Source organism: Passer domesticus, chromosome 6 (assembly GCF_036417665.1).
Source record: "Passer domesticus isolate bPasDom1 chromosome 6, bPasDom1.hap1, whole genome shotgun sequence".
Classification (NCBI taxonomy): Eukaryota; Metazoa; Chordata; class Aves; order Passeriformes; family Passeridae; genus Passer; species Passer domesticus.
This window is the reverse complement of record NC_087479.1, coordinates 8291364-8319106: the sequence shown is the minus strand read 5'-3', so window position 1 is coordinate 8319106 and position 27743 is coordinate 8291364. Positions and strand designations below refer to the sequence as shown.

The 27743-nt window shown below is 46.3% G+C and overlaps 2 long non-coding RNA genes across 4 annotated transcripts in view; one reads left to right on the top strand and one right to left on the bottom strand.

Moving 5' to 3' along the window:
- Positions 1 to 97: 97 nt before the first annotated feature.
- LOC135302554 (uncharacterized) overlaps positions 98 to 27743 on the bottom strand; it is a 106049-nt gene continuing 78403 nt past the window's right edge. For 2 of the 3 annotated variants that reach the window (XR_010364152.1, XR_010364156.1), the window contains one exon: positions 98 to 8188. This is a non-coding gene — a long non-coding RNA (uncharacterized LOC135302554). The remainder of the gene's footprint in view (positions 8189 to 27743) is intronic. The other variant, XR_010364153.1, reaches the window with a different exon arrangement.
- Positions 20585 to 27743, top strand: part of LOC135302555 (uncharacterized) — a 36122-nt gene continuing 28963 nt past the window's right edge. Inside the window, exons 1-2 of the long non-coding RNA XR_010364158.1 lie at positions 20585 to 20850; positions 23695 to 23746. This is a non-coding gene — a long non-coding RNA (uncharacterized LOC135302555). The remainder of the gene's footprint in view (positions 20851 to 23694; positions 23747 to 27743) is intronic.

The following is a 27743-nucleotide window of genomic DNA, read 5'->3' as shown; positions in this document are numbered from 1 at the left end:
CAGTTAGAGGCCCAGCTCTGCTTTGGAGAGCCTGTCACAGTGTCCAACATTGACATCTGTAACTCTACAATAGCACTTTGCTCTTTGCTCCTGAAATTTCAAAGGAATTTGTCAGAATATTGATAGGTTTGTTCCCCATAAAAATTCTGAAGTGTAAAGCTGCCTGGGGCAGAGTCCCAGGCCAGACCCATGCCCTCCAGAGCACATGTGAGAATAAAGTCTTGCTTTCAGTAACGAGATTGTCCCAGCACTGCAACAACAGACCTATTTTATTTCTTTTATCATTTGCAAATATCACCACAGTGCAAACTCATTCCATATCCCACCAGAACAGCATTGCTTTCCATATAGACTGTCTGGAGATAAATGTTTCATCACAGAATTTATTGTTTACAGAGCTTACTCATTTACTGTGCAACTCCTTTTTATCAAGATCTCATTTCAGAGCCCAAGCAAGAAAGAAATCCAATAAATCCAAGAGCCTGTTAATGCTGTGAGGAGAAAGCAGCTCTTTACTGAGTGAGCAAGTTTCATTGTCCAATTGTCCCAGGAAATTTAAAGCAGAATGTGTTTTTGACAGCTTCGTTAATGGGACTTTTTTTTCCCCTTGCCAGAAATTCAGGCATAATTGAGACATAGTGTTGAACTTCAAATGTTTCCCTGAAACTGGAATAGAGGACTTGATGAAGCATGTAATATGGCATAACCTCCCAATTATTCACACGTTTAGATAACCATAATCACACAACGCCCATCACAGCCAGGAGGTTATTCCAGGCAGATATTGGCAGGGGCTAATGGACAGCATATTGCGAGGGCAAGGAGGCTTTGGGAGGAAACATTAATCAGAATTTGGTAGCAGAGTCATCAATCACAGCTTAACAAAGCTGTCACTCACCGCTGCAGTCCCGGGACCTCGATCAACTCAGAGTTCAACTCATCAGTGTCCAAGAGCAAAACTCAGCACGGGAGAATGGCATTGCCTCAGTGTGACTGTCCCCAGGACACCCAGCCCTTGGCAGCATGGCTTCTCCAGGGAAGAAGCAAGAGAAATCATCGCCAGGATTTGTAATAATTGGGCTGTGTATTTTTCAGTCAAACGACGTCACTTTTGATTATCACTATTTGATGTTTTCTTGCCTTGGGTTTGAGAAATGCAACTGCATTCTGCAATTGGAGATTATTCCAACCAGGAGCTTTTCTAACTGCTTGCTGAGACACCCTTGGCAAATTGTGACATGTGAGAAATGTGCAGCAGGAGCACAGCAAGCAGATGAGGGGCTGTGACTATTCCCATTGCCCAGGGACCATTAGATCTTGTCTGGGATGCAGTGTCCAGGTTTGTGTCCCCAGCACAAGCAAAATGCCAATGAACTGGGCTGAGTTTAGCAGATGGCCACCATGATGGGCTGGATGGTCCTACAGGGAGGTGCAGAAGGATCAGATCTTGTTCAGCCTGGGAAGTGGAAGTTCATAAGGAAACTTAAAGCCAGTCAGAAATTTGGAGTGTGAAAAACTGGAGGTTTTCTAGATCTGACTAAAAAAAGCCCTGAGCAAAATGATCTGACTTCAGTTCTGACCCTGAGTTCCAAACCTGCCAAGTCCGTCCAGCATGAATAGTGTTGCATTTCCATGGCTGAAGGAAAAATTCTCTGTTCTCCACCCTTTCAGGAGGGGGAACATGCTGCAAGTGTTCAAATAGCAGCACAGAAGACTGAACTTTGGGATCAGGACATGTAAGACCTTTGCCCAGGACCTGGCTGGGAGGTTGTACCACGTCTCATTCATGGGTTCCAGAGCATCTGGGAGTGCTGTTGCCTTTGTCCAGGTACCTTCCCCGGTTCTTAATAGTTAAGTCCCTCATCCTAGATTAAGACCAGCCAGCACTAGTCCTGACACTGCTCCTGCACAAAGGCAATTTTCCTGAAAGAGGATGTTTGCACTTCACCTTTTGCCACAAACATTTTGTGCAGAGTCACAGAATTACAGAATATTCTGATTTGGAAGGGACCCACAGGAATCATTGAGTCCAACTCTCAGCCCTGCACAGGATGCCCCAGGAGTCACCATGTGAGTCCACACAGCTTATTTCCAAACAAGGCTTTTTATCATCTGCTCTTCTCCTTTTAGGCCCTGCCTCTTGCACTGTTTTACCTAAGCCCACTCTCTATTTTGCCACATTTTGTACTCACCATCCTGCCAGTTTCAGTTGTTTTACCTCTGTCCAGGCCCTCCCCCAGGGCACAGCTGCAAAGCAGTGCAGGCGTGGGGCTTTTCTTTCATCCTCCAGAGATGCCTTCAGTCTGCACTCTGTGCATCAAAGGGCAGGAGGTTAGAGGTCTCTGAGTACCTAAGGAATGAGGGAGCTGCTGCAAATGAGTTCCTGAAGACTCAAACTTTCTGTGCCCTCTTTGCAGCATCCCGTGTTGGCTGAGACATTGCTTTTTGACAGCACTGGAGCACATGGAAACCTTGATCCAGCCAACACATTATGCTGAAAAACTTCATGCTTTGGGTACATAAAGTTTTCCACATAAACAGGTGGGAGTCTGGCGTGGCCGGCAAGATTTGAGGCCAGTGCATGGTGTTTTTAACACTGTGCGGAAAACTTTTGGGTGCTGGCTGTCTTGTGAGGGGTCAAGTGAGTCATTATTTTCATTGGCTTTTCCCTGGCCAGGGTGTCCCTAAGAGGTTTGTATGAGGTTCCCCTTGCTCCTCTGGCAGAGCTGAGGGGCTCCCTCCTGGTGCTGCAGTGCAAAGATGATGAGGGACATTTCCAAGGGAGGGAGGGACTTCAGCATGCCAGTCTCTTCTGGATGAAGGACCAGGAGCAGAAAACTTCCCATCATGGTTGGTTTGGTCCACCACCAAATTGCCAAGGTATGGTGCCACCTATTTCTTAGAAACTGGGACCCTCAGTGGTACTTGAGTGGCTCTAAAAGAGGAACCCAAGATGGTGGTGGGTCTGTACCTGTCCTGGCTGAAGGGTGGCTTTGGAGAAGTGAGGCATCATTGCTGGCACATGATGGGAACCAAAAAAACACCCTAGGATTTTTTCATATCCCACTTCAAACATGTGTCTTGTGTGCTGCAGGGTGTCCTCCCCCAAAAGAAGGTATTCCCAAAATCTCCTGAGAGGAGGCTGCACATTTTCCATTTTCTTTCAGGATGGACTGGTGAGTTCAGGGTTTTCTCTGGTTGCTGTGTTGGTTTTGCTTGTACCTGTCAGCCTGTGGTGAGAGAAAAGCTGCCTGAGGAACCCTGGAGACAGAGAGCCTGCAGTTGGTGACATTGCCATGAGGAACTAACAATATTTTTTGGCTGAGGTTTTGTGTTCAGGTAGAAGGGAAACATTACATGAGATGATCACATTTGGCTCCAGAAAAATGGAAGTTTTGAAGGCACTCCAGAATGAAGCAATAACAACATGGGAAAGGTGGAAAAACCCTGGGTCATTTGCAAGTCCAAGTGCCTAAATCTCTCACTGAGGCTGCAGTGAGTGGTTTGAACATGGCCCAAAGTCTGCTCTGTGCTGTGGTTGGACAGGAGCTGCTGGGATTCCGGCTGGATGTGGAGCTGTCCCGGTGGCCTGGAGCCAAGAGCCACTCAGTGTGCCCAGAGAAGGATGCAGTGAAGGTTTCCCAGCCTGGGGCTTGCCAGGTTGTGTGGCCAGCAGCATCCAAGGGAGGGACGTGGTCACGATCCCATTTGGTCTCCTTGAACCTCTGGGCCAAAGGGACAGATACCACTGGCAGCCAGGTCAAGTGGGGACAGCTTTTACCAGGAGCCAAAGCTCCTCCTTACACCTTCTTGAGTGGAAATGAGACTGTTCTCCCACCACACCCATGAGGGGAAGGGAGGGGACAGGGTGGGGAATCGTTATTTTAGTCATTAGCTGATGGGGAATTTACCAAGGAAGACTGACCTCAAAATCCCACGGTTTTCTCATTGTAGAAGTAGCCAGTGTGAGGAAAATGTCACGTACTCCAGGACTGGGACAGAGAGGAGAAATCCCGCTGCTTTGGAGATTCTGCCAGGATGAGCTCCCATGTCCCATAAACAGATTGTCTTCCCACTCTCTGGACTTTTTTATTTTCTCATCACCTGCAGGCCTTGGCTGAATTCTGTTCCTATGGCTGATGGACCTAAATAATGTCTTTTGTAGAAAGAAACCAAACCTGGGCAGGAAGCTGCATCACAGCCTCAGGGGTGCAAAAGGAGAGTGCTTGCAAACATGTTTTTTGGGGATCACCCCCTCCATTTCCTTAGCAACAATAAGCATTAGACCTTTTAACCTCAAATCTATGCTTGGAAACGATGTTCATGTGTACTTTTGCTTAGAACTTACTTTGGGCCTGAAGAATATTCCACCCAAAGTGGTTTTTTGGTGCTTTACAGGTGGTGGCCATGGGAAGCCATTTTGCTCTTTGGGTGGCAGACTGGGGACACGTCCCATCCAACGTGGGCCCAACACTCCTTCTGTTTGTTGATCCATCCCAGAGGAGCCATATGAGTGGTTCCTGCTCTGTTATTGTCCCAGGGCTCCCCATGGAGTGTAACATTACATGAAACCTGGGCTGTTTATTTAAACAGAGAGGGTTCCACCAGGGTCACAAAGTGACGTCGCGTTTCCCACCCTCCTGACAGAGCTGTGGGGACACCAGAGGGATTGTGTTGTGTTTGGGGTGCTTTCATATCCCACACAGCAGGCAGAGAAGGAAAGCTGATTTAAAGGGGGTTATTTAGAAAGAACAAAGTCAAGCCATTCTTCTTACATCAGGCCCATCTTGGGAAAATGACTCCTGATGGTATGAGCTGCAGATCAAGGCAATTAGATGGAGAAAGAGAGTGTGAAAAGCTATTAAAACCCTTTCCAAATCTGTCATAAAATAGTAATAAAAAGCCTTTGGCCAACATTCTAGCTGACACACTGATCTAGAGTCTTGGAGATCACAAATACAAGCTGATTTACCCCAAAGGAAGGTCTGCTCCATCTGCTGGCCTCAGCATTAAATGATGAATTTCCTTTCCCAAAACACCCTCAGAGGAAGCCTTGAGCTATGCAAGACACATAAAAAGGGAGTTAAACATGGATCATAGATTCATTTGGCTTGGAAAAGGGCCTTTAAGGTCACTGAGTCCAAAGAGTTAAAGCAGCACTGCCAATCCTGCCATTAAACCATGCCAGGTATCTGGCATGGCAAGCTGTGAGCCCAAAGCAGAGCATTTGCCCTCAGAATTAGATGGTGGAGATTCACCGGGGTGTTCCCATTTCAGGGCAGGGCTGTGTCCCAGTGACAGAGACACTCCAGCTCCTCCTTGGGTGACCCCACGACTGCATCCAACACACACCTGTGTCCTGCCACACTCCATGTGACATGGAAGACTCCATGGTACATGGAAGAAGTCCCAAGAGATGCCACAAAAAAAGGCATTGAAAAAATTCTTGGCTGTGAGGGTGGGGAGGCCCTGGCACAGGGTGCCCAGAGAAGCTGTGTCTGCCCCATCTCTGGAAGTGTCCAAGGCCATGTTGGATGAGGCTTGGAGCAATCTGGGATAATGGAAGTTCTCCCTGCCCATGGCAGGGGGTTCGATTTAGGTGATGTTTAAGGTCCCTTCCAAACCAAACCATTCCATGATTTTGCATGTCCAAGAGAAGGAAATATTATCAGCAGGTGGCCACAGGCCAGACCTTGAGCAGGATCCTATATTAGGCTCTGCCGTGGATGTGCTTGGGCTTGGATGTGATGAGTCCTGATCCCTGTGTCTGCCTCAGCCCTTGCCCTGCCGTGGATGTTTTTGGAGCAGCCTTTCCCTGGCTGGCTGTTTGTACAGTGACTTGCATAACTAGAGCATGATGATTTTAGCTCGGGGCTCTCGGTCCCATGATACAGAATGGGATAATTGAATGCAGCAAGTGCTGTGACAGAAACCAAACAGGAGTGTAAAAAGGAGAGCTCCCTGTTCAAGGGAAGGGAGGAAAAGCCTCCTGATTTTCTTGTCATGAAGTTTGTCCTGGGTTTGCATGGAGGAAAGGCAGGGAAGGGGGACCTGTCAGCAGAGGTTGCATTACTGGCTCATGCAGGGAGGGGAGAACTCTGTGCTTTGTGTGTGTCTGGGTTCAACAAGCAAATAAAGCAAAGATTTCTTTAAAGATACCAAGCCCAAGCACACCACAGCTGGGAAGCACACATGAGCAATAGCTTTCACATGCTAACAAATAAAAGAGCCTTGCAAAACAGATGCTGAGGTTTGTGGGGCTGGCACAGGCTCGCTGCTGGCAGGGAGTTAACTCACAGAAAGCTGAAAGGTTCAGCGATGGAAGAGTATCCAGAGACTGTTTGTTCATAAACACAGCTGAGGGCCAGCAACCTGCTTTATCCCCTGCCCGAGCTGCACTGCCCCAGTCATTCCTTGCAGGGCTCCTGCAGGAGAGAAGGCAGATATGCAATTCTTCTGCAGCCCACGCTCTAGAGAAATAATTAAACAGTTTTTCTTAACCTCCTGAACTTTTCATTTATTATTGCCATCCATTATGTCTACCTTCTCAAATAGCAGGATCCTGAAAGCCAGCTCCAGGGGTCAAGGGTTTATTGTTTAATGGAGATAGAACATTCTGTAAATTGCACAAAGTCACAATGTTTAGAAGAGAAGCTTCTGGTGTACTGAATCTTTTCAATTTAACAAACAGTGAGCTTTGACATATGTTCTTCCTCCATAGCAGGAAATTTGGGATAAGTGCAGTACTGGCATGGACATGTTACCAAATCCTTCCTGTAAACCAAATGACATCTGCATTCAAATAAAAACATTCCTTGCACCAAATACCAGGAAATACTAAAAGTATCACTATTCTTCTAAGGTCATGCTAAAATGAAGTTTTTGGCTTTCAGAACACAAAGTAAGTTTGTACAGGGCCAAGACGTTTTGTTCAACACACATTTGCTGTTACAAATCCCAAGAGACATCCTTCTGGGTCAAATATGTGCATGTGTCTGTAGAATTTTGCAAGCATTTAATCTTCTTCATATGAAAAAAGAATAAATATTTTAGGAGCGTGGACTTACATTAACAAATATTGCTGTTGCCTTTGTTTTTACTAGTGCTCTGCTTTTCAAAGGCCGAAAAAAGATTTGCTTAAAACAAAGCAAGCATCCTCAAAATGCACCATGCCAAAATAATCAAGGGAATAAATACCTGGGATTTACAAAATACGAATATTCTTCAGTAAATAAACTGAGGCAAGAGCAGGCAGGGAGAGTAGGCTGCTGCAGTGATGGGGAGGGAGTGCTGAGTGTAAACACTTTCATCTCATAGATGGCAAATCAAGAACATTTAAAGAAAATAAATGTATGCAGAACAGATTTTTCCTTCTCATGTTACTTTCAGGGGATTTTACTGCTGATAGTTAACGCCACATAAAACCTCTGGAATATTGTGCCAGCAGATGAAAAACTACAATGGCAGAAGGAGTTTCCCATGGATAATTAGCATAAATATCTACTTAAAGCTGAGTAATTTGTTCACTGTGCGGGATGTACCTCAGCAGTTTTACGAGCAAAAAAACACAGGGAATGTTTTGAATGACTTACATTTGAAACAGAGCAGGCAGATACCAGGGACTGTTCAGAGACTACCACACAAAAAAACTCTGCTCTGAGTGAATGAATGCCCGTTCCCACCAAGCTCAGGGCCAGACATCCCTAGGAGGCTTCACCCAGACACATCCCTGCAGCTTCCCACTCAAAGGAACATTTTTGTTTAATGGGAGGACCAGAGGATCCAGATTTTGGAAATGGAAAAGAAAAAAAAAAAAAAAGAAAGAGAGAATGAGAGGAAAAAATGAAAATGGACGGGAAAAAAATAAAATAAAAATCAGCATTTTCCAATGTACTATTAAAAAAAATAAAAAGGACTCTTTCCAAATGGTGATCTTTTCCAAAAGGTCATTTGGAAAAAAGGTAATTTTTCATCTTTTACCAGATGCTTTCTTTGACAAGTGTGGCTTGAAGAAGCTGCTGGGAAGGTGGCACTGGCTCAGGGGAATGTCCAGCAGTGTCCTCAGGTGTTGGTCACTCCCACTTCCAGCACTCCTTCAGGCTTCCTCAGAGCACCCCTCTCCTCCAGGGCCTGAAGCTGGGGGTTGTATGGTCTGTGTTTCCATTGGCATCTCCAACATCCCCTGCTCCTGCCAAAGGAGGCAAAAGAGAGAGTGAAAGGAGCAAAAATACTCCATGGGAAAAACCTGAAGGGGAGGTGGTGGATGGTCCTGTAAACCAGTCCAAGACCTGGAAAAGACCCTGAAAAGGATCTGATAATTAAATGATGAGTGGGAGAAAATCCAGCCTTGCAGCCCATGGGACAGTCCAGCTGAAAAGACACAAATATTCAGGGTTTAAAGGACCCCAACCCTCTAAGGCTGCTTATTTCAGCAGATTCCCCACCTGGCCTTTAATTTGCCTGTGATACTCCCAGGTTCAGCTGTGCTTTCTCTGAGTGATATCCCTGGCCTGGAACATCCCAGGCAAGGCATAAGCAATTCCATAGAGAGAGCTGAAAGAATTAAAAATGAATATACCCTGGCCTCATACACCATTCACTGATTTGCACTGGACCCAACTGCTGCTGAACTCACCAAGACCTTTATTTTCTTCTGATACCTGTGCAAGGCTGGGCTGCAATCCTTGTTGTTTCCATCCTGGACACTATGGCAAGACCTCAGGAAGGGGAACTATATGTGCTCAAATGGGAAAAAAAACCCACTTCTGATCTCAAGGCTGTATATTTCATTTACCTTTATTTAATTATTATTTTTTTTAATTGTTGTAATCCAAGCAGAGGGAAAGGAAACTAGAAATTCTCAATGTAGGCAGTAACACTAGTCTCTTCACTGCTGATTTAGAGTTATCCATTAATCTTTTGGAGAAAATTGCTAAGGATGTGGGATCTGATCAAAATAGGGCCAGGTGGGGAACCCTCAAGGAGGGATCAGAGCTCAGCAGTGGTTGCTCAGCTGGCTGTAAATCCCCTCAGTGCCCAAGTTCACCCAGACAAGGATCCCAGCTCCTGGCTGGTTTTGCTCCATTTGTTATCCCAACAAAAGTCTCCGTCTAGCTTGGATGCAGCAAAAGGTGTTGCTTGAAGCCTGGGCTGTCCCACACGGTTGCCCACGTGCTTCAGCCCCGATAGAGCTGCTCAGCTTCCTGGGAAACCCCCATCCAGGATGCAACCCTGAGGCACTGCCGGAGGCAATCATCCCCCTGCTGAGCTAAACCCCAGCCCTGGGCTGCAGCTTTCCTTCCAAGTGAGAGTTGGAGCTGCTATTCAGACCTTATATTTAGAAAAATGTGGGAAAAGAACTAGATCCATTTCAGGGTTTGTATTTTTGTTGGCAGGATATCTGGTATCATTATGGAGAGCAAACCCAGGGTTTTTCTTTTCTTTTCGGGTTTTTTTTTCTTTTAATTTTTTTTTTTCAAAGTATGCATTTTCTTGCCAGAATCATATAGAAGAAGTGGGATATGATGAGGGGAATTTGTGGCTGAGAAGCCTGAGGGAGCAGCAAAATCATTTCATCATCACATCTTTTGCATGCACAGATGTGCGGGTCTGGGAGCACTCCAGAGGTCTCCTCCTCCACGCTCCTGCCCCGTGGCAGAACCAGCTCAGCCTGGTGATGGAGACACCACATCCTCCCCAGGTACTCCTATCCTGACCTTTTTATCCTGCCTGTTAGAAAGTTCCTTGGGTTTGTGGCAAGATACCTCCAGGATGGTTTATTCTGTCAACAATGGATGCAGGGACAGATTATTCCCTCCCTTTGCTGCCATGTGTGACCCCAGGCAGCTGAAGAGCATGGTAGGGAACTCCTGGAGGGTTTGCAGAGCAAACCAGGCCTGCCTGAACACTGAGTGGGACAGTGAGGTGTGATTCATTCTGAGGGCTGGTTTTTGCAGCAGTCTGGTGTTTTATACATTCTCAGCAGAGCAGGGGATGTCACCAACAGCACATTTAAGGACAAGCCCCTGGCAGGCGCTCTGACACACATCGTCTGGCAGACACACTTGCCTCTGGCAGATGGGTCAGCGGACAGCAGGGATGGAAAAACACGGCGATCCCGAGAAAACGACACCCAGCCCTTTTCCTCTCTTAAAGAATTCACAAAATTACCACCAAAATACTGGACCATGGGCTTAAAAAGCAGACAGGGAACCTCTGGGAAAAGCCTCCAGCAACAGGGACACGTCATGTGCTGCCTGCTCAGCTGTCAAGTTAAGGACTTGTCCTGCTATCGCTCAGTCCTCAGAAGGTCAACAATTGGCTTTGCTTATCTCCCCAAAGCACTTTACTCTGGTTAATTGGCACCCCTGGTGACAGGGTGGATTGATGGGTTCCCATCAGGTCTTGCACAGCCATCCTGGCAGGACAAAGCTTCTCCTCACCCCTGCCTACTTGTGTTTTATGGTATTTCCCAAGGAAGCACACAGGAAGGACTCACTCGTGAGGAATAGATGGATGGAATGGCACTGATGTCAAGGCTGAATCCTGTGAGAGGAGGGTGGGAGAGCACCCTTGAGTTTCTCTCTTCGATTGTCCATCCCTGGATGCCACTGTGCTGCCTGGAGATTGGGCTCATTGCCTTGTCCTGGCCCTGTAACACTGTGGCAGTGCCAGAACAGTAATTGTTCCTGTTAGGCAGCACTTGAAGGCAGCTCATGTGCCTCCGTGGGGTACTTCTCTGTGGAGCACAGATGGATTGAGTGTCCTCTAGGATGATGAAGGCCATATCTCCAGGCCTGATGCCTTTCTCCTGCAATGTAGAGATACTGGGACCAGAAGGAGGCATAAAAGCAATGTCTCCAAACCTCACTTCCCTACTTACATCTCCTTTTGTGCTGAAGGAAAGGCTCATCTGGACACTCTCTCCCTCCAGAGAAAGCCTCTTTCTACTGGTGATCCCTGAAAAAGATCAGGTGTTACTTTTTAGTTCCCTATTGGCTCTAATCTCCTTCCTTCCTCGATCCCAACTTTACTTAAAAGAAACCCCATATTTATTTAGCTCCTCTTGGATGTTTCTCGGGGAAGGCTCAGCTATTTCTATTCCCCTTTTGATTTCCCAAGGCTCATGCCCAATGGCATGGCAGGAGGAAAAAAAGCCTTAAGCCCTCCCAGGGCTGGGGCCAGGTTCTGCAGGACAGATTTGGTGAGTAAAATAGCTGTGCTGTGCTATCCTATGACTCCACTGGGGTGGGCAATCCCTATAGCCTCAAGGGCTCTTCTTTGCCCTCTGAAAGCCAAACTTCCAATGTCTGCCCAAAGCTTTCCCTTGTTTTCACAAACATCTTCACTTTTGCACTCTCAGAATCTGTTGTTTTCTGGGTAGGGCCGTAATTTGTACCCACTTGGCAAGATTTCCACAGACTTGGGACAAATCCCACATGTATCCACCTCTTCCATGTTCATTCTGGCTTGCAGAGCCCCCATTCCATGCCTGAGCCCTGATATCCCCAGCTCACAGCTCACACGTGGTGTTGGTGACCAGGATCCACCATCTGTGCCGGCAGAGTGCCGCAAAGCCGGAGTCAGAACCTTGTTTTAAGCAAACAGAAATGTGCAGGACATACCAGACTCCTCACTGGAAATCAGAGCCATATTCTTCAAAACTCTGACCCTTTGTTCAGACGCCCTTTGGAGACCTCCCGCAAATACCTCACTTGGACTTCCAGATGCAAGAAATTAATTTTATTTTTTTTAATTCTGTGCCACAAATCCTTAATTTTGGAATGTGCACTTTTCCTGTGCGGTCCCTGGCTCCTAGAGACTACAAATACATGTGAAATTGCAACAGGCGTTGATAACAAAAGTTTGAGGGTAACCCAACAGCTTTTCAAAGCCTTTTCTAGATAATTTATCCTAGACTGGCGAGTAGCCACAAGCTCCATGGTGGGGAAGGAGGCTGCTTTTGATTTAGCTGATGTTTAGGTGTGAATGAGGAGGAGAGATATACGATTAATCACTGGAAGCAGGGAGATGGTATTATTTTGATTCATACTTGACAAGTTTTCTAGGAATGCTGAACTCGAGTAGAAGTGCATGGTGGACCCAGCTGTTCAAACAGTGTGATTAATTAAACTGATTCCATGTGAAAAACAACACTGACTCTCGCTCTCAAATTGCAAATCATTTTCAATATATTGGGGAAGGGCCAGCCCGAGTTTTTATTAATTGCTCTGGAGGTGATGAATCAGGGTTGTCTACAGAGACCCACACAGGCGCACATTCCTGAGGATGTACGTGATGGTGGGCTGGTTTCTCGGCTGCTTGGAGCAGCAAGAGTTGCTTTCCCGGAGATGCTGCCACTTGCACATGAGGCAGGGATGAATCCCTGGGGTGCACAAGTTTGGATGAGCCTCCCCCTCCCAACCCTGCTCTGAGAGAGTTGCAAAACTGCAACGGAGCCGGTGCTTGTGCTTTGACCAGCGCTAATAATAAACCCTCCTCTCTCCTCATTCACCTGCCAAACCACGGCTCTCTCAAAATATCAGCACGCTGAGAGCGGGCCGTGCACTGTATGATTTGCCCAAGACCACACAGGAAGCCTGTGGCCAAGCTGGAAATTGAGCCCAAAGGCTCCCAGCTCCAGGACTGGGGCTTGGCTGCCCATCCTAAGACCCTTCCCCATGCAGTGCTGGGGCAGCACAGGGAGATGGGTTGGACAAAAGCACCTTGCCTGCACATATTTAAACCCAGCCTGGTGTTGGGATGCCCTTGCAGCAGGTGCTCAGTGGGATTTATGCACCCCAGGTGAGCGCGCCGGGGACTCGGCCCCATGAAAAGGTCCGGAAAAATCCTGCCCTGCAGTGGAGGCTTTTGATTTATATTTTCTCCGCCAGCTTGTCTGTTTTACTCATGCTGCTGACAAGGAGAGGGATATTTGATCCATGCTGAGGGGCAGATGTTGAGCACTGCAGAGCAGGAGGCAGGGCTGCTCCTCAGGTGTAAACCTTCTGATGGCCATAAAACGACTTACAGGGGGGTGGGAGGGAAAGTAATAGATTAATCTGCCTGGTGCTCACAGATGTGGAAAAATACCCTTGAAACAGCTCGGCTGGATGTTTGTCACCGCAGCTGCCACAGAGGGAGAGTGACAGCCCAGCAGCAAGTGCACCTTTCAACTCCACCAAATCCTGCAGGGCACCCCCGATACCAGGCAGTGACCCTGTGCTAACTGGTTTCAAATGTAACGTTTGAAATACCTCACAAATACACATCTGAGCCAAGGTTTCCACCCTGAGCCTGGTGGGGAGGCTCTGAAAGCTTATTGCAAGCACCTGTCTGGTCTTCAGAAGCATTGATCTCCTACTGAGGTCAACAAGAGGAATTAGAAGGGCTGGTGGTTGCCGCTCTTTCTGCAAAGCCCTGATCGCGATCCCAAAATTCCCTACCCAGGGAGCCCTGTTCTGACCCCTCGTGTTTGATCCCAGCAGGAGAAGTCATGTGCATTGAGATGTGTCCCAGACACCTCACGTTGGTGGAGCCCATGTGGCTCCAACCAGCCTTCCTCAGGGGCACGGCAGCTGGCTGATTCCTAGAAAATATTGCTTTGTCCACCCTCTTCAGACCTTGCAGGCTGCTGTTTCTCCAAAACAGCTGAGTGATAGTTAGAAAATACTTGCCCTCTTTCCCCTCTCTCTGAAAGGAATGGGAGTCTCTACGGACCCATTTATATTGCTGGCTCAACTGAAGTTAATAGGAATATTCCCCTTCTTCTCCACAGGGGCCACATTTTTCCCTCCGGAGATCTGCAGGGCCATTTACTAATTTCACAGACATCTCAGCAATTCTCCCTTGTCAACCTGAGCTTCTTAGAAATGGAGAATGTGATCCCCCTCTGTCTCTGGGTGATTGTGACGCCCTTGCCTTCATACTCGTGCTGCTCCAAACAACACATTTTCTGAGCACACTGTGTTTGTCTGAAAATACACCAGGAGGGCTGCCCAATTTGGAAATGACTTGAATTACAAAAAAAGCACAGCTGTCTTTAACAGCTCTCGAAGCTCATGCAACTAGTCTGCAATTTATTGACTAGGATTAGATGCTTATTGTCTATGACACTTTAAATACCATTACATTGAAGTTTATACAAGAAAGTCCAAGTTTTCAAACTGGAATCTTAGCAATAACAGCTGGACCATTTGTTTATATGATAGGCAGAAAAGAATGACTTCTGTAATCTGTGTATTTGGCTTTAGGATTTTCTACGACATGGGGAGACAGAAACCTACCCCATCCCTAATTGAGGATTGTGAGACAGAGCTGAGCAGCACTGGCTAATTTGTCCCTGATGTTGAGACTGCAGCCAAAGCTGGGGTTGAGTCCTTCCCTTACACCTGACGGAGAAGCACTTGAAACCCTCTAGCCCACCTCTGACAGGCAGGGCTAGGTCTCCCGTCTCTCTCCCCCAAGGCTGCTCACATTCCGCATTTTGTTTCTAGCATGAAAGACTTTGTTTTAAATCATAATAGTAACCAGGCTGTAATCACATTATAGCACACATGGAGAACTCGCAAAAAGTCATGTGCTTTGGATTTGACATTCTGATTTATGGTTGTGCGCTCCAGTTACACAGCTGCAATCTCATTTTCGACAAAGATGTTTTCTATTTTTCTATTACTTTGCTTCACCCTGTCTTTATGTCGAAGAAAATGAAAGCCACCAGGTGAAGCTGGCACAAGAGGACAAATGTTTGCATGTTCTGGATCAAAACCATGATCAAATATTTTATGCTCTCCTTTCATAAACAGCTTTCTACAGGCACATGTGGAGGGGGTGTAGATTCTTCATTTTGAGCCATTTGAAGTTAAAAAAAAAATTCCAGACTTTTATTTATTCAGAAACTAGATCAGCCTATGAAATTCACATCCCAGCCACTTGATCACGGTGACTTCACCAAAGAGGGAAGAGGTTGCAGAATTACTCCTCAGACAGTTGAACAGCCTCTCTGCTTGCCGGGACCCAAAGCTGCTCCTTGAGTAAATTTCACTCCTGAGCAAAGCCCAGCAGAGGTGGCAAAGCCTTTCCCTGCTCAGTTAATTGTAGATTGCCGTCATCAGCCCTTCCCTCTGTCAGTAACCCGTTGGCTTTGCATTCCTAGGAAGAGTAGCAGCATTCCAGCTTAATTAAAAAAGTGAGCACTTTTGCAGTAAATTGCATTAACGTTGGAAAGGGGCCAGAGCTTATGTTTTACATGAACCTCTCTTGTCTAGAGCGGAGTAAAGAAAAGAAAATGTCATCAACATTCTTTTCACAATTTAAACACTGATGATCTATCTTTAGGGCCAATGCTGGCTGAGCATTACAGAGAGCACAAAACCACCAGTGAGTCCCTCACCGGGGGTAAATTATGCGTTGCAAACTCATAAACCTTCAAGTGTGGCGTAAAATTTTACTCAGGCCATCATTTTCAGTATGGCTTAGGAAGGGCCTGGATGGAAAACATATTTCTGGTGGTTCTAGAGTATGTGTTAAAGAGCTAGAAACAAACACTAGTGGAGCTTCCATGGGTCAGACATTGACCACGAGTCCTCATTGCAGCAAGACTTTGACTGTAGACCCCCTGGGCCAAGCAGCATTTTGATCTCAACAATAAGTTATTTTATCTACTCTATAGATTCTGTAGGCTCTAAATGAGGGAAGTTTCTGTCTTCAGGACCATGCTACTCTAAGTTAACAACTAAACACTGAGCTGGGACTCAGTAGAGTTGAGCCTTGAAATGGAGAGCCAGGCTGTTGAAAATGCCCCATGGAAGGAAAACTCTAGAAATTCTGTGTACATCAAGACGACCAGAATTTTTTAAAAGTCACTTTTTTCTTTTTTTTTTCCCAGGCTAGAAATTCCCAAATATCAGGGACTCAGTTCAACTACATCCTTCAGCTGCTTCTGAAGGGACAAGTATCAGTGAAACTGAGATGAGACACTGCCCTGAGCCACAGTCTGTAAGGGGCCTTGGTGACAGTATCTGCTGCTCAGCTTTCCACCAGCAATAACTCATTTCTAGGGATAATGAAACTGTTCAGTGCTGGACCTACTGGGTGGCAACAAAATGAAGAGTTCAAGAACTTTGCATTTTTCAGGTGAAAACTACAGATTGGAAATTTTCCGTCTTGCTCCACAGAACTTTGATGGGGGAAAAAATCCATAATTTGAGAAAGGGAGAGTAATTTGTTTACCATTATTGGCTAAATCCTGATATTCTGGCTGTGCTGAAAAGATTGATCTGTTGATCAAAGTACTAGGTCTGAATGTTCCATAAATGGGCAGGGACATGCTGGAGTGCAAGATCTGCTGCCCCTGAGCCAAGCAGAGCAGGAGAGCACCAGTGTTTCTTTTTCCAGAGAGGTGAGATAGTCCCAGGGGATCTCTGGGTTACTGTCAGGGTTGGTCCCTCAGCAGAGTAAAGAGAAGAACACATAAATGGGACTCTATAACTCTGTAAGAGGGTGTTCTTGGCTGTTCATGTCCCATTCCCAGCTCCATTCCTGTCCCACAGACCCTGAGATGGACGGAGTAGGACTGAGCAGAACGACTCAAGCAGAAATCCACAGCAGTTACTTCTCCTGTGCTCACCCTCCATTTCCATCCCTGGCTCAGCCAGTCAAAATATTTTTGACCAAGACGTTTTCCGCTGGAAAATGCTGTTCCTTTCCTTCTGAAATCAAGCATGAACTTGTTCAAATGTCAATGGCACTCTTTGGTCAGGAAAAAGTCAAAACATTGCATTTTGATAGTGTAGTTTCAATTTGTGACATTTTGACTTTTCTATCATAATACAATCCTGTTCTATTAGAGCAGATTATGTAGTTCTACATGTTCAGCTACACTTAACAGTTGATACAATGTAAAAGTCAAAACAAATTACCTCCTTCAACACAGTCTAACAAAACATCCCAATCCCTTTACAGGTTTTTTTATCCTGGAGGCAATTGTGACTTTTAGCTTATAATTCTAAATGGGAATGATTCTCATTTTACAAAACAATGGAAGCCCTGGCCGAGTAGAAACTCCTGCTCCTGGCCAGTATTGAACATATGCCTGGTGGTTGGTACTCCAGAATCATCTTTTAAAACTCATTAAATGATTAAATTAATCAAGGACCGTCACCACAGCACTCACAGACACCTGTCCATCTGCCCTGGAAGACACTTGATCAACTTTAGTAGTGTTATCTTTTAATTTTGTTGCCAATGCCATGGGTATCTTCACCTAAGCAATTCTTCCCAAGATTTTCTTTATTTGGGTAGGAAAAAAATCACCTTTCACCTGGGATTTTCCTGGCAAAATGTGGGCATTTACCTTAGTTTGAGGTGGATGGATATTCCCATGGCCATCCATGTCCTCTAAACTCCGTATGGATCAGTCCTCTGTTGCCTGTAGAGGAATGTGGAGTGGGTGGCTCAGATGGAGACTTTGATTTGTTGAACTATCAGGTGAACTCTGTCCCTGGTGCCTTCAGTAAACACATATTTTATTTTCTCTCTATGATATCTCTGGTTAGTCCCATTGGGAAATCTCTCACCATGTGCTTCTTGGGACTGGCCAAAGCTGGATTGTCTTGGAGGACTCATACAGCTGCAGATTAACAAGAAAGAAAAATTTGGAAGTAATTTCAAAACAATTCCCCCTCCATGCTGGCTTTTTTTGTTTGGTTGATTGGTTTGGTTTTGGTTTGTTTGGGTTTTGTGGTTTTTTTTTTTTTTGGTTTTTTGGTTTTGGGTTTTTTTGTGATAAACATTTCCCTTGAGAAATTCTATTTATTTGTTTTACAGTAAAATTCTGAATACTGTTGAAGTTCAAAGTTGCCTGTGTCTGGTGAGGTGCACTTAAAGATTTCCCTTCACCAGAAAGGCCTTGTTTTTACAACAAAATTCCTGAGAAAAAATTTTCTAACATCACTGAGACATCTCTGAAGCTCTACCATTTTTCCACAAACTATGTAAACAAAATCATGAGCTGAAATGATGTTTGTAATTCTCCATGTCACAGACAGCTGTTCAGCCATGCACTTGCTAAAGACAGGATTCCAAGCACATGATAATTGAAAAAAAAAAAAGTAAAAAAAAAACAAACCCAAAAACTTCTGTGCATTTTTGAGGGAAAAAATGTTTGTGGAAAAATGGCTCAAATTAATTGCCAGGAAAACGGGCCCAACCAGCCCTTGCAAAGTGAAAACACTTGGGGTATTTTGCACAAAACCATCTTCCCTCTTCCTTTGCCAGGGGTCGGTGCAGGTGCAGGGGGATTTTCCTGGGGAGACGTGACTCATGGTTCCCTTGGGAAAACGAGGAGACCCAGGGCCTTCCCCTGCAAGCGGGTGGGAGTTAGAGTTAGGCCTTGTGCAGATGGTGGAACAGGATCTGTAAGGCCGTGCCAGGCCATGCCAGGCTGTGACAGGCCACTGCAGGCCACACCAGGCCATGCCAGTCCATACCAGGCAGCTCTGTCCACCCTCGCCAGGGACGGATGGCTCTGGCTTCCTCAGGAAGGCTGAAATGTGCCACATGCTCCTGGAGAGTGCCAAGGCTTCCTTAAGCACCTTCACCTGCTCCAGCATTATTTTATTTCCCATTAGCTGGTGCAAAGCCGTGGAGAAAAGAGGCATTGACCATGATCACAGCAGAGCAAGGCCAGGCTGGGAGCCAGGGATGATATTGCACAAGCTGGATAAACATTTCTCCCCGAAGCTTCACAGAGCCTGTCTGCCACGGGCAAAGGCTTTGCAGAGCTGCTTCACTCCATACCTTGCAAAAAGACCCTGGATGAGAGATTATGTTTTCACATTGTTTCCCAAATTACTTTAAATGTCAACTTAAAAGGCTTTTAAGGTTTTTTATTTCAAACGGAAGTATTAACTGGAACTGCCAGGGGCAGTTAGCTTGAGCAAAGCAATACCGTGCATCTTAAACAGGGTAGAAATTTTTATGACCCAAATTCTTCATTTATTATACACAGATGGTGGGAGAAGGCTGCTGTCCCCAGTGTCCAGCAGTGAAACAGGTCTGACCAAGCTCTCCTACAGACAAATGGTGCCTGCTCAGAGCTCCCTGAATGTCAAATGACGCTTTTCTCCTTATTCCTTCTATGCAGGGTGACACAAGGACTGAGCCTGATTTGTGGGCCTGGTGAGACCCATCATATTCCTGCTTAATTCAGGCTGAAGGTGTAGCAGAATGGAGCACAGCACTTTCCCATTGCCAAGCACGAGTGTGGGCTCTGGCTGACACATCCCTGGAGGGTGGCCACACTCACCAGTGGTGGTCACATCGTGCCATGTGGTTCTGCAGGTGTTCAGAGACACCCACCTGCCCCTACAGTACCATTGGCTTTATCTGAATGGTTCGTGCAAGAACCCAGTTAAACCTGGGGTGAAAACAGAGCTCCAGGGTGGCAGCTGGAGCCCCCAGCCTCAGCAGAAAAGGTATTAACAGGAGATGAAAGAGATGGCTGTGGAGAGAAAGATAAGGAGCACTTCTTTTCCTTTATTTTGACATCCTGAGAAGGAATCTTTGCCAAAATAGGTTGATCAATTAGTCATTGAGCCAATGGATCGATCAAAGGTAGCTCCTGGGAGGGAGACTGTGTTTATTTGGCTTATTCTTCTTCTGTTCTCACTGACACCACCTCATCAAAAAGAGTGTTCAATATCTTAAGATTGTTAGAGCTTTGTTACACTCACAATTTTACAGTGAAAACAGGTGAACAAACTCCTCCTCTATGTAGTGCAGCAAGTGCAGCAAAATCACCCAAATTAAGTGCAAAAGTCATGCTGACCTGTGGGCAGGTGAGCAATTTCTATTCACTCACTCAGTTTTGTGATGTTACTTCCAGCCCAGGGAAGGGCAAAACCCTCACAGCTGAGCTCTCCGGACATGTGTTTAAAAAGCCACAAAAACTGCAGTGTGGCACAGAAAGAGAATGGGAGAGATCAAGCTTGGTCCATGCAGAGAATAAATTATGCCAGGGGAAAATGGAAGTGGCCCATGATGCATCCTGTGGGAGAAAGAGGACTCCCAACCATAATTGACTAATTAAGTGGGAAAAAAATTTGTGCTTGAGCACAGATCTAGCAATGCTTTTATAACAGAGGCAGTGGTCAAGGCCCTTCTGAGGAACATCTTGGTGTTGTGGTCACCAGCTCTGCCTGGGACCAGTCACTAGGCTTTAGGGAAGGGCAAGAAAACAAATCCAGGAGTGAGATTGCACAAGGAGCAGGAAAGAAGCTATGGTGAGGAAATAATGCTCATCCCCTGCAAGAGCCAGGAAGTTCCAAAGCCTGTGATTAATTTAATGTGCTGTAAATGCTCTATGACAAACATGGGCATCAGCTGTTCTTCTAATCCCACTTGGAAATTCCAGACAGTCAGACACCCAGCACATCATACCACAAGCTCTCGTTTCCAATCCCAGGACTGTGCCTACAGGCGTGACACGAGAAGCTCTGGACTCTTCCTGCCCTGAGTTTGGTGAGGTGGCCAGACACCCACATCTCTCAGGATCTAATTCCTCCTGATTTTTAGCCTAAACATATCAGCTATTTTTGTGCTGGTGGTCCTTGGTCAGCCCACAGAGAAGGAGTGTATCCTTCTGTCCCATCTCCTGCACTTCCAAACCACTGCTGTCCAATCCAGGGAATGGTTCTGGCTTGCACTTGACCTTGCATTTGTGTGGCCAATTGTCTTCGACTCCACCATTTTACTCTGGCTGCCTCTTTGGTATCTCTCAGGTTTGACAGTATCACCCAAAGTCGTAGTGCTTTTATTTCTCAATCCTTCAACAGGTTCTTCAGATGTCAGGTGAGTCTCCAAAAAAAAGACTATTTTTTCTTTAACTTGTAGCTCCTGTTGAAGGTACAAGGTGTTTCTTGTGTAATCTCCTTTTTTATTCAAACCCAATATTAAATTTCTTGAGGCCAGATTTGGAACACGAGTTCCCCTTGCCAAAGGAATCAGCTATCTTAATTGATATCTATGGTTATATATTGAGTCAGAGCAACACAATCTGTCCTTAACAAAACCATGTGGGATTTGCTGCATCTCCCATGCTCCCACTGCCCCCTTGCATCAAACTCTTCTCTCAGACCCTTCAGAAAAATTAGGTGAGACAATGGACATGCGATGGCCATGAGCATCCTGCCCTCCTTACCTCATTTGTGTGAGTTTAGGCATTCGTTTTTCTTTCTCCAGTTCCAGGACAGCAGCTTCCAGTTGACAGATTCATTATCTTTCCTTGCTACTGAAGCTGCAATTTCATGTGCTGGTGCTTTTTAGTACCCTCAGTGTTACCCGTTCACTTAAACACCAATTATTCCTGGGTTCAGCACAGGGCTAAGCAGGCAAAACTCTCCAGCCTGCATTTTACAGGTCACAGTAGATGATCTAATGATCCCTTTGGCCTCAGGGACTCCAAATGTTAAAAGCATTATATGGCACATCCTTTAAAAAGCTGGATATTTTTGGCACTGTCCCCTTTCTCGCTGTGATCTTATCAGTCCTCACAAGCTGAATGCTGTTGAAATTTATTTGTTACTTCACATGAGTGGAGGGCATCAAGAAATGCTCTGGGGAGTGTTGCAGATGATTCATTTGTGGGAAACCTTTCCCAAGCTGGATTTCTGTGCAGGATGTGGGAGAGGAGCAGCTCCATGCAAAGGAGTCACACTCGAAATAAACAAAAGGAGGCATTTCCCCCATGGTGGGGAAGGAACTGCTGAAAATCTTTTCTTATGGGTGTGAAAAGCTTACCTGGGATCCCAGAGGGATGGGACAATTACTTGGAGGAGCACTCCAGGTGGGATTACTAGGAAAATGGGTCACATCAGGCTAAGAAAATCCTCCGAGCTGGAGGTAGTGGGATTTTTGGGAGAAACACCACACACACACTTTCCTTTGTGTCTTTTTCCTGTTGGAGACAGAACCTGGACTGAATGGACCAGGTTCAGAACATGTTATGCCTAAAATGCAGCCTTGCAGCTGAAAAGGGATCCCAAGGCCATCCCAACCACATTCCCACTAAGATCCTACAGCCCTGTGCAGAAGATGAGGGTTTGTCCATCTACCAACACATAAACATGCAGGATTTTTTTTTAAATTTATGGACTTACCTTCTCAGGGCACCCACTGTTAGGTATGACTTCATGGTAAAAAAGTCAGAATATAGGAATTTTTTCCCCATGGAGAAAGTGAATTTTAAAAAAAGTACAGGTATGTTTTTGTTTTGCCAAATTTAAATTAGAGGAGGAGGCAAAAAATAATATAATTTTAATCAAAAAATTACCAGAGCAGTGGAGACCCTCTGCTCTGGAGCCAGGCTGGGAGAGCTGGGAGTGTTCATCCTGGAGAGGGGAAGGCTCCAGAGAGACGTCAAAGCCCCTTGCAGGGCCTAAAGGGACTCCAAGAGAGCTGGAGAGAGACTGGGGACAAGGGATGGAAGGACAGGACACAGGGAATGGCTCCCACTGCCAGAGGGCAGGGATGGATGGGAGATTGGGAAGGAATTCCTGGTTGGGAGGGTGGTGAGATTCTGGCACAGATTGCCCAGAGAAGCTGTGGTTGCCCCTGCATCCCTGGAAGTGTCCAGGGCCAGGTTGGACAGGGCTTGGAGCACCCTGGGGCAGTGGAAGGTGTCCCTGCCCATGGCAGGGGGTAGAACTGGATCAGCTTTAAAGATCCCTTCCAACCCAAACCATTCCACGATTTTACAATTCTATGATGAGAGGTCTTTTCCAGTGTTTGATGTTCAGGCAAGCATATTTCCATTTAAACAAATTTTGAAAATAACTTTTCATTTAGGGAAACAAAAAAAGAGAAAAAACAATGTTTTGGGTTGTTTTCACCAGCTCTACTGATCTAATTCCAGGATGGATAATTGTATTCCGACTGATTATTGTAGGACTGGAGCTCCAGTCGGGTAGAACATTCTTTTTATTGGAAAGCATTATGTGATGCTGGTTTCCATTAAGAAGGCAACCCCAAGTCTCTACTTTTCTTGCCCTGCTCCTGCAAGAGAAACATTTTCCATAACTCACTGAAAAACATACAGGAGAATGGCTTTTAGAACTGATAAATATTCTGAAAAATGTTTCCTATGCTGGTCACATCGTTATTTTACCTTGCAGAAAGATTTTCCTAAGACCGTATTTTGAAATCCTCATCACTTCTGAGCTGGGCAAAAATCTTACACGTTTACTTATATCAAAAGTGACTTATTTTTCATTCTTTATTTACATAAATTTTCATTAATGGAAAAACAAAGGTTTAATTTTTAAAAATACTGCAAATCAATAGCTATATAAACATAAAAGCACAGAGTCTTAGTTAAGGATTTGTTCAGAAATTACTTTTTAAAGTCGATCTGGAAAAAAAAAAAGAGTATATGATGAAAAGAGTTGCAGGATTTATTTTCCACATTTTAAAAGGAAAAAGAGAGGAAATAAGCAAAACTGATTTTTTTCTCCTGATTAAAAAAAATATATGTTTAAAAGTTTACTTTGTTCCTTAAAAAGTAAGGCCACTTCAAGACTTTCATTTGTATATTTCAAAGAACTGCATTTCTGTTAAAATATCTTCCACATTAGAAAAATGAAACCAAATTATTTCTGTCCATAAGCAGAGCACAGGTCTGACTGTTCTGTGTTACAGATTGATCCTAATGAGCAGATGACGGCTGTGAAGGACCACATCAGGCACCTAAGTGAGTAACCATTTGCAAAACTGCCTGTTAAATTTTTATTAACCCTTTATAAACTTCAGATATTATGTGTGACCAATGTAACTTGGCTTTTCCTTCCATAAACTTCAATGCACTTTATGGGTTGTGATCAGTGCCCTGGGGGAAGCTCAGTGATTCAGCTCTTTCTGCTGGGGTGTAAAATCCCTGCAGGTGAAAGCAGCTGAGTGGGAAATGGGGTTATCTTCATGGCAGGTCTTTCAGAAGTATTCAAAGAGCAGAGACCTTGAAATCACTCAGATATCACCTCTAGATGGAGGTTTTGCTGCTTTCTCTTAAGCATTTGTTGCTCTGCCAACAAACAGCAGCATAATCCCACTGCAGTGGATCCCTTAGGTCTCAGTGCTGAAACAAATCACAGGAAGAGAGACACAGACCAGAGAATGGGTCGGATTGGAAGGGACCAAAAACCTAATCTTTTTCCAACCCCCTGCCATGGTAGGGACACCTTGGGACATCCCAGGCTGCTCCAAGCCCTGTCCAACCTGGCCTTGGACATTTCCGGGGATCCAGGGGCAGCCATACCTTCTCTGGGCACCCTGTGCCAGGGCCTGCCCACCCTCACAGCCAGGAGTTCTTTCCCAGTATCTCATCCATCCCTGCCCTCTGGCAGTGGGAAGCCATTCTCTGTGTCCTGCCACTCCAGGCCCTTGTCCAAGTCCCTGTCCAGCTCTCCTGGAGCCCCTTTGGCACTGGAGGGGACTCTGAGCTCTCCCTGAAGCCTTCTCCTCTCCAGGTGACACCCCCAGCTCTCCCTGCCTGAGCAGAGGGGCTCCAGCCCTTGAAGCATCTCCATGGCCCCTGATGAAATGCATGGTTGCATATCATTAGACAGCTGGGGAATTGGAGTTATTGGCCATTCAGGACTTAAATTATGCCTACAGCACCCCAAATGTACAAATTCAAATGGTTCCTCTCCTCCTCTGACCCCCTGATTATCTCTGGGGGAGCTTTTCCCATAGATACATTCCCACACTGGCCTTTTGTTTGATTAGCAAGAGCCAGGCTTTGCCAGAGCTGTCTCCCCAGACAGCAGACCCCAAGGACAGATGGTTTGTATAATGCTCAAAATTAATGCAGCATTTGCTGAGAGGTTGTTTTTTCATTGTGATGTTTGAAGGACTCCAGAGGTGCCCCGTGGCAGAGGTACAGGGAGCAGATGGGTCTAACAGCCTCCCCCATGCTCTCCAGATCCTTCCAGGTCTACTTCAAAAAACAGGTTTATTTTCCTGTGCAAGTACCACTTTTCCATATGCCAAACCCCAGCACCTGGAAAAGAGGCCAATTAACACAAAAATATAGAAGACCACATGTCTTCCAAGAGAGCCCCTGTGATAGAGGCTGTTTGCTCACCTTCCCACAGATCCCAGAGGTATTTTACATGGGGTCCCAGCCTGGCTCCTGTCTGGCAAGGACTCAGCATCATTCCCCAAATAGTAATGAGATTTCTTGGGAAGCTGCATTCTTTCCTGCTGCTCTCCCTCCTCCTGCCCCACAGTTCCCCTTTCCACCCACCCTGGCTGCTGCACCTTGAGCCATTTCCCTCCCTCCATGCCCAGCCAGGGGATGCCACAATTTAACAGCACTCACAGTGGCAGCAGGAGCTTTCAGAGCAGTTTCCCTGCTCCAGCACACATCTGCAAATGCAGGAGCATCCTGCATCCCCCGTCAGAACCAGGGCCCCTTGGCACGAGGCGTGGAGTGGAGGCATGTGAAGACATGGTTTCCTGCCTGGGAGAAATTCCCTCCCCAGAAATGAGAGCCTGCAGAGCAAAACACAGCTGCAAATGGCACTCAGAGCCTCGGGAGGCCAGGCTTTAAGAATAAGCAGGCACCTTGGGCTGGGAAGGTCCTAGTACATTTTTGCAGCTATGTAAACAACAGTAAACTGCTCCTTTTGGCCGAGCTGGAGGTTGATGGCATAACAGGAAATTCTGGTGGATGATTTTCTTTTTTGGAAACCACATGAAAGTTAACCAAACTTTCCCAAAACAGATGAAAGATTCTGACCAGGAGCAGTCGGAGGATGAAGCGGGAGTTTTAAGGGCATTTGTAATCCGGTCTAGCCCCAGGCACGGCCAAGCTGGCAGGTTCCTGCCATGGAAAACAGGCTACTGCTCCTGGGCTGCTCCTGGAAAACCCCTCTCCACCAGCTCATGGCCACGGTGGGTGATGCAGCCAAAAGTGGGACATCAAGGAAAGGCTGCTTTGCGGGTTACCAGGGTGAAGATGGCAGCGCAGAGTGGCTGTCCTGCCATGCCTTTATCCAAGCCTGGTTGTTCCAAAGAAGCTGTGGACCTAAAAATCAAACAAATGTTTGAGTTTCAGGGACTGTACATGGCTTTTCTTTTACAAGCCAGAGCCTTTTTGTGGGGACTCAATCCAGGTCTCCAAACCAGCTGATGAGGCAAGCCAAGGTGGTTCTGTTTTTACCTCCATTAATCCTCACCCTGCACAAAAGGCATCAGGACCTGCTCAGCCCTGAGCAGGTTGGTGGCTCCCACTGTTCCTCTTGGCCTGGTTAGAGGATCAACGAGGGGAAAAAAATTAAAAAGACTAAAGAAAAAAGGGTTTTTTGCAAAGCCAGTAGTGCCCAGCCAAGAGGCTTCCACACACAAGTGGCTTCTGAAACACGAACCAACCACAGAGGTCTCAGCTCTTCTCACAGCGCAAGTGTGTGGGCTCAGCTGGAAACCCTGCTCCAGGGAAGGCCCTGCCTGCTGAACTCAAGCCAGCAAACAGAGCAGCCCAGCACTAGACCCTGGGAAGGAGGCACACCGGGTCTCCCAGGCCACTTCTCAGAGCCCCGTGGCTTCATATGGGGTCAGGGTGGGCAGGGAAAGGGAACGGAGTCTCTGGGAAGGGAGCAGGCACTGCAGCTGTGAGCAAGGACATCCTCTCCAGCTGCAGAGACCTTGGACCCAGGAAGTTTCCATGGGTCAGGACTTTGTAGGCTGTTCCTCAGTGTTTATTTGGGTTGGCTCAGGAGCTTCCCAGTGTGTGTGTTTACTGGGGTGGACACATCCCTGCAGGGCTGGAGAGGTGCCCTGGATGTCTCTGTCCCAGGGGCAGCTCGGCATTGGGAAGTGGGGGTCCCCATGATGCATTCACATTTAACTGACACTGATTGAAGTCTTAAAGAAATCCAGCCACAGCCCTGGAAACTTTCTTTGGAGGAGCAGATCCTGTCTCCAAAGTGCAGCATTCAGCAAGCTGAAGGAATGGGCTAGGCTGGGTTGTAAGACATGAGCTAACTGCCAGCTTCTATTTCCATCTGGGAGAGCGATGGAGCCAAAATCAATAAATCATCATCATTGCCACCAAGAGTTTGGTTTTATTGGATGATAATATATTTCCTACTGGTGAGACCATGTACCAGCAGCTGGAAGAGGAACAAATGACTATTTACATTGCAGAGCAGGGAAGACAGAGGAAAGAAATAAGTAAACATATCACATATGTTATATGGAGATTACTGCGGGGTTAGTCTCCCTTATGACATCTACCTCGGAGGGGAGGGGCAGAGGAAGGTGACTCATAAATGTCCCAATACTAAGTGAATTATTCCATCACTTCACTGCCCTGTATCTCCCATGTCCACGGATCACTTCTTCTCCCCAATTCTGCAAACATAGCTCATGGGCAATGTGTGTGATTTGCAGATCTTTGGGTGCTGCAGAGGCTTTTCTGAAGCCAGAGCTGTTGAGACCCCCACAACAGGGGGACTAAGGGCATTATGTTGTCCCTTTAGAAGCTCTTCCCTTCAGAAATCCTTCATTCCAACCCTACAGAGATGGGGCACCCATAGAGGTGCTGCAAACAGCACGGGGGGCTGGTGAGAGGGATGCCATGGGAATGGCTTCAAAACCCTGAGTCTGCAGGGAATATCTGTGCTCAGCCCTGTGCTCACTGTGTGCTCCAGTCCTCCTCATCTGCCAGGCTGAGGTTGCTCTTGCTCATC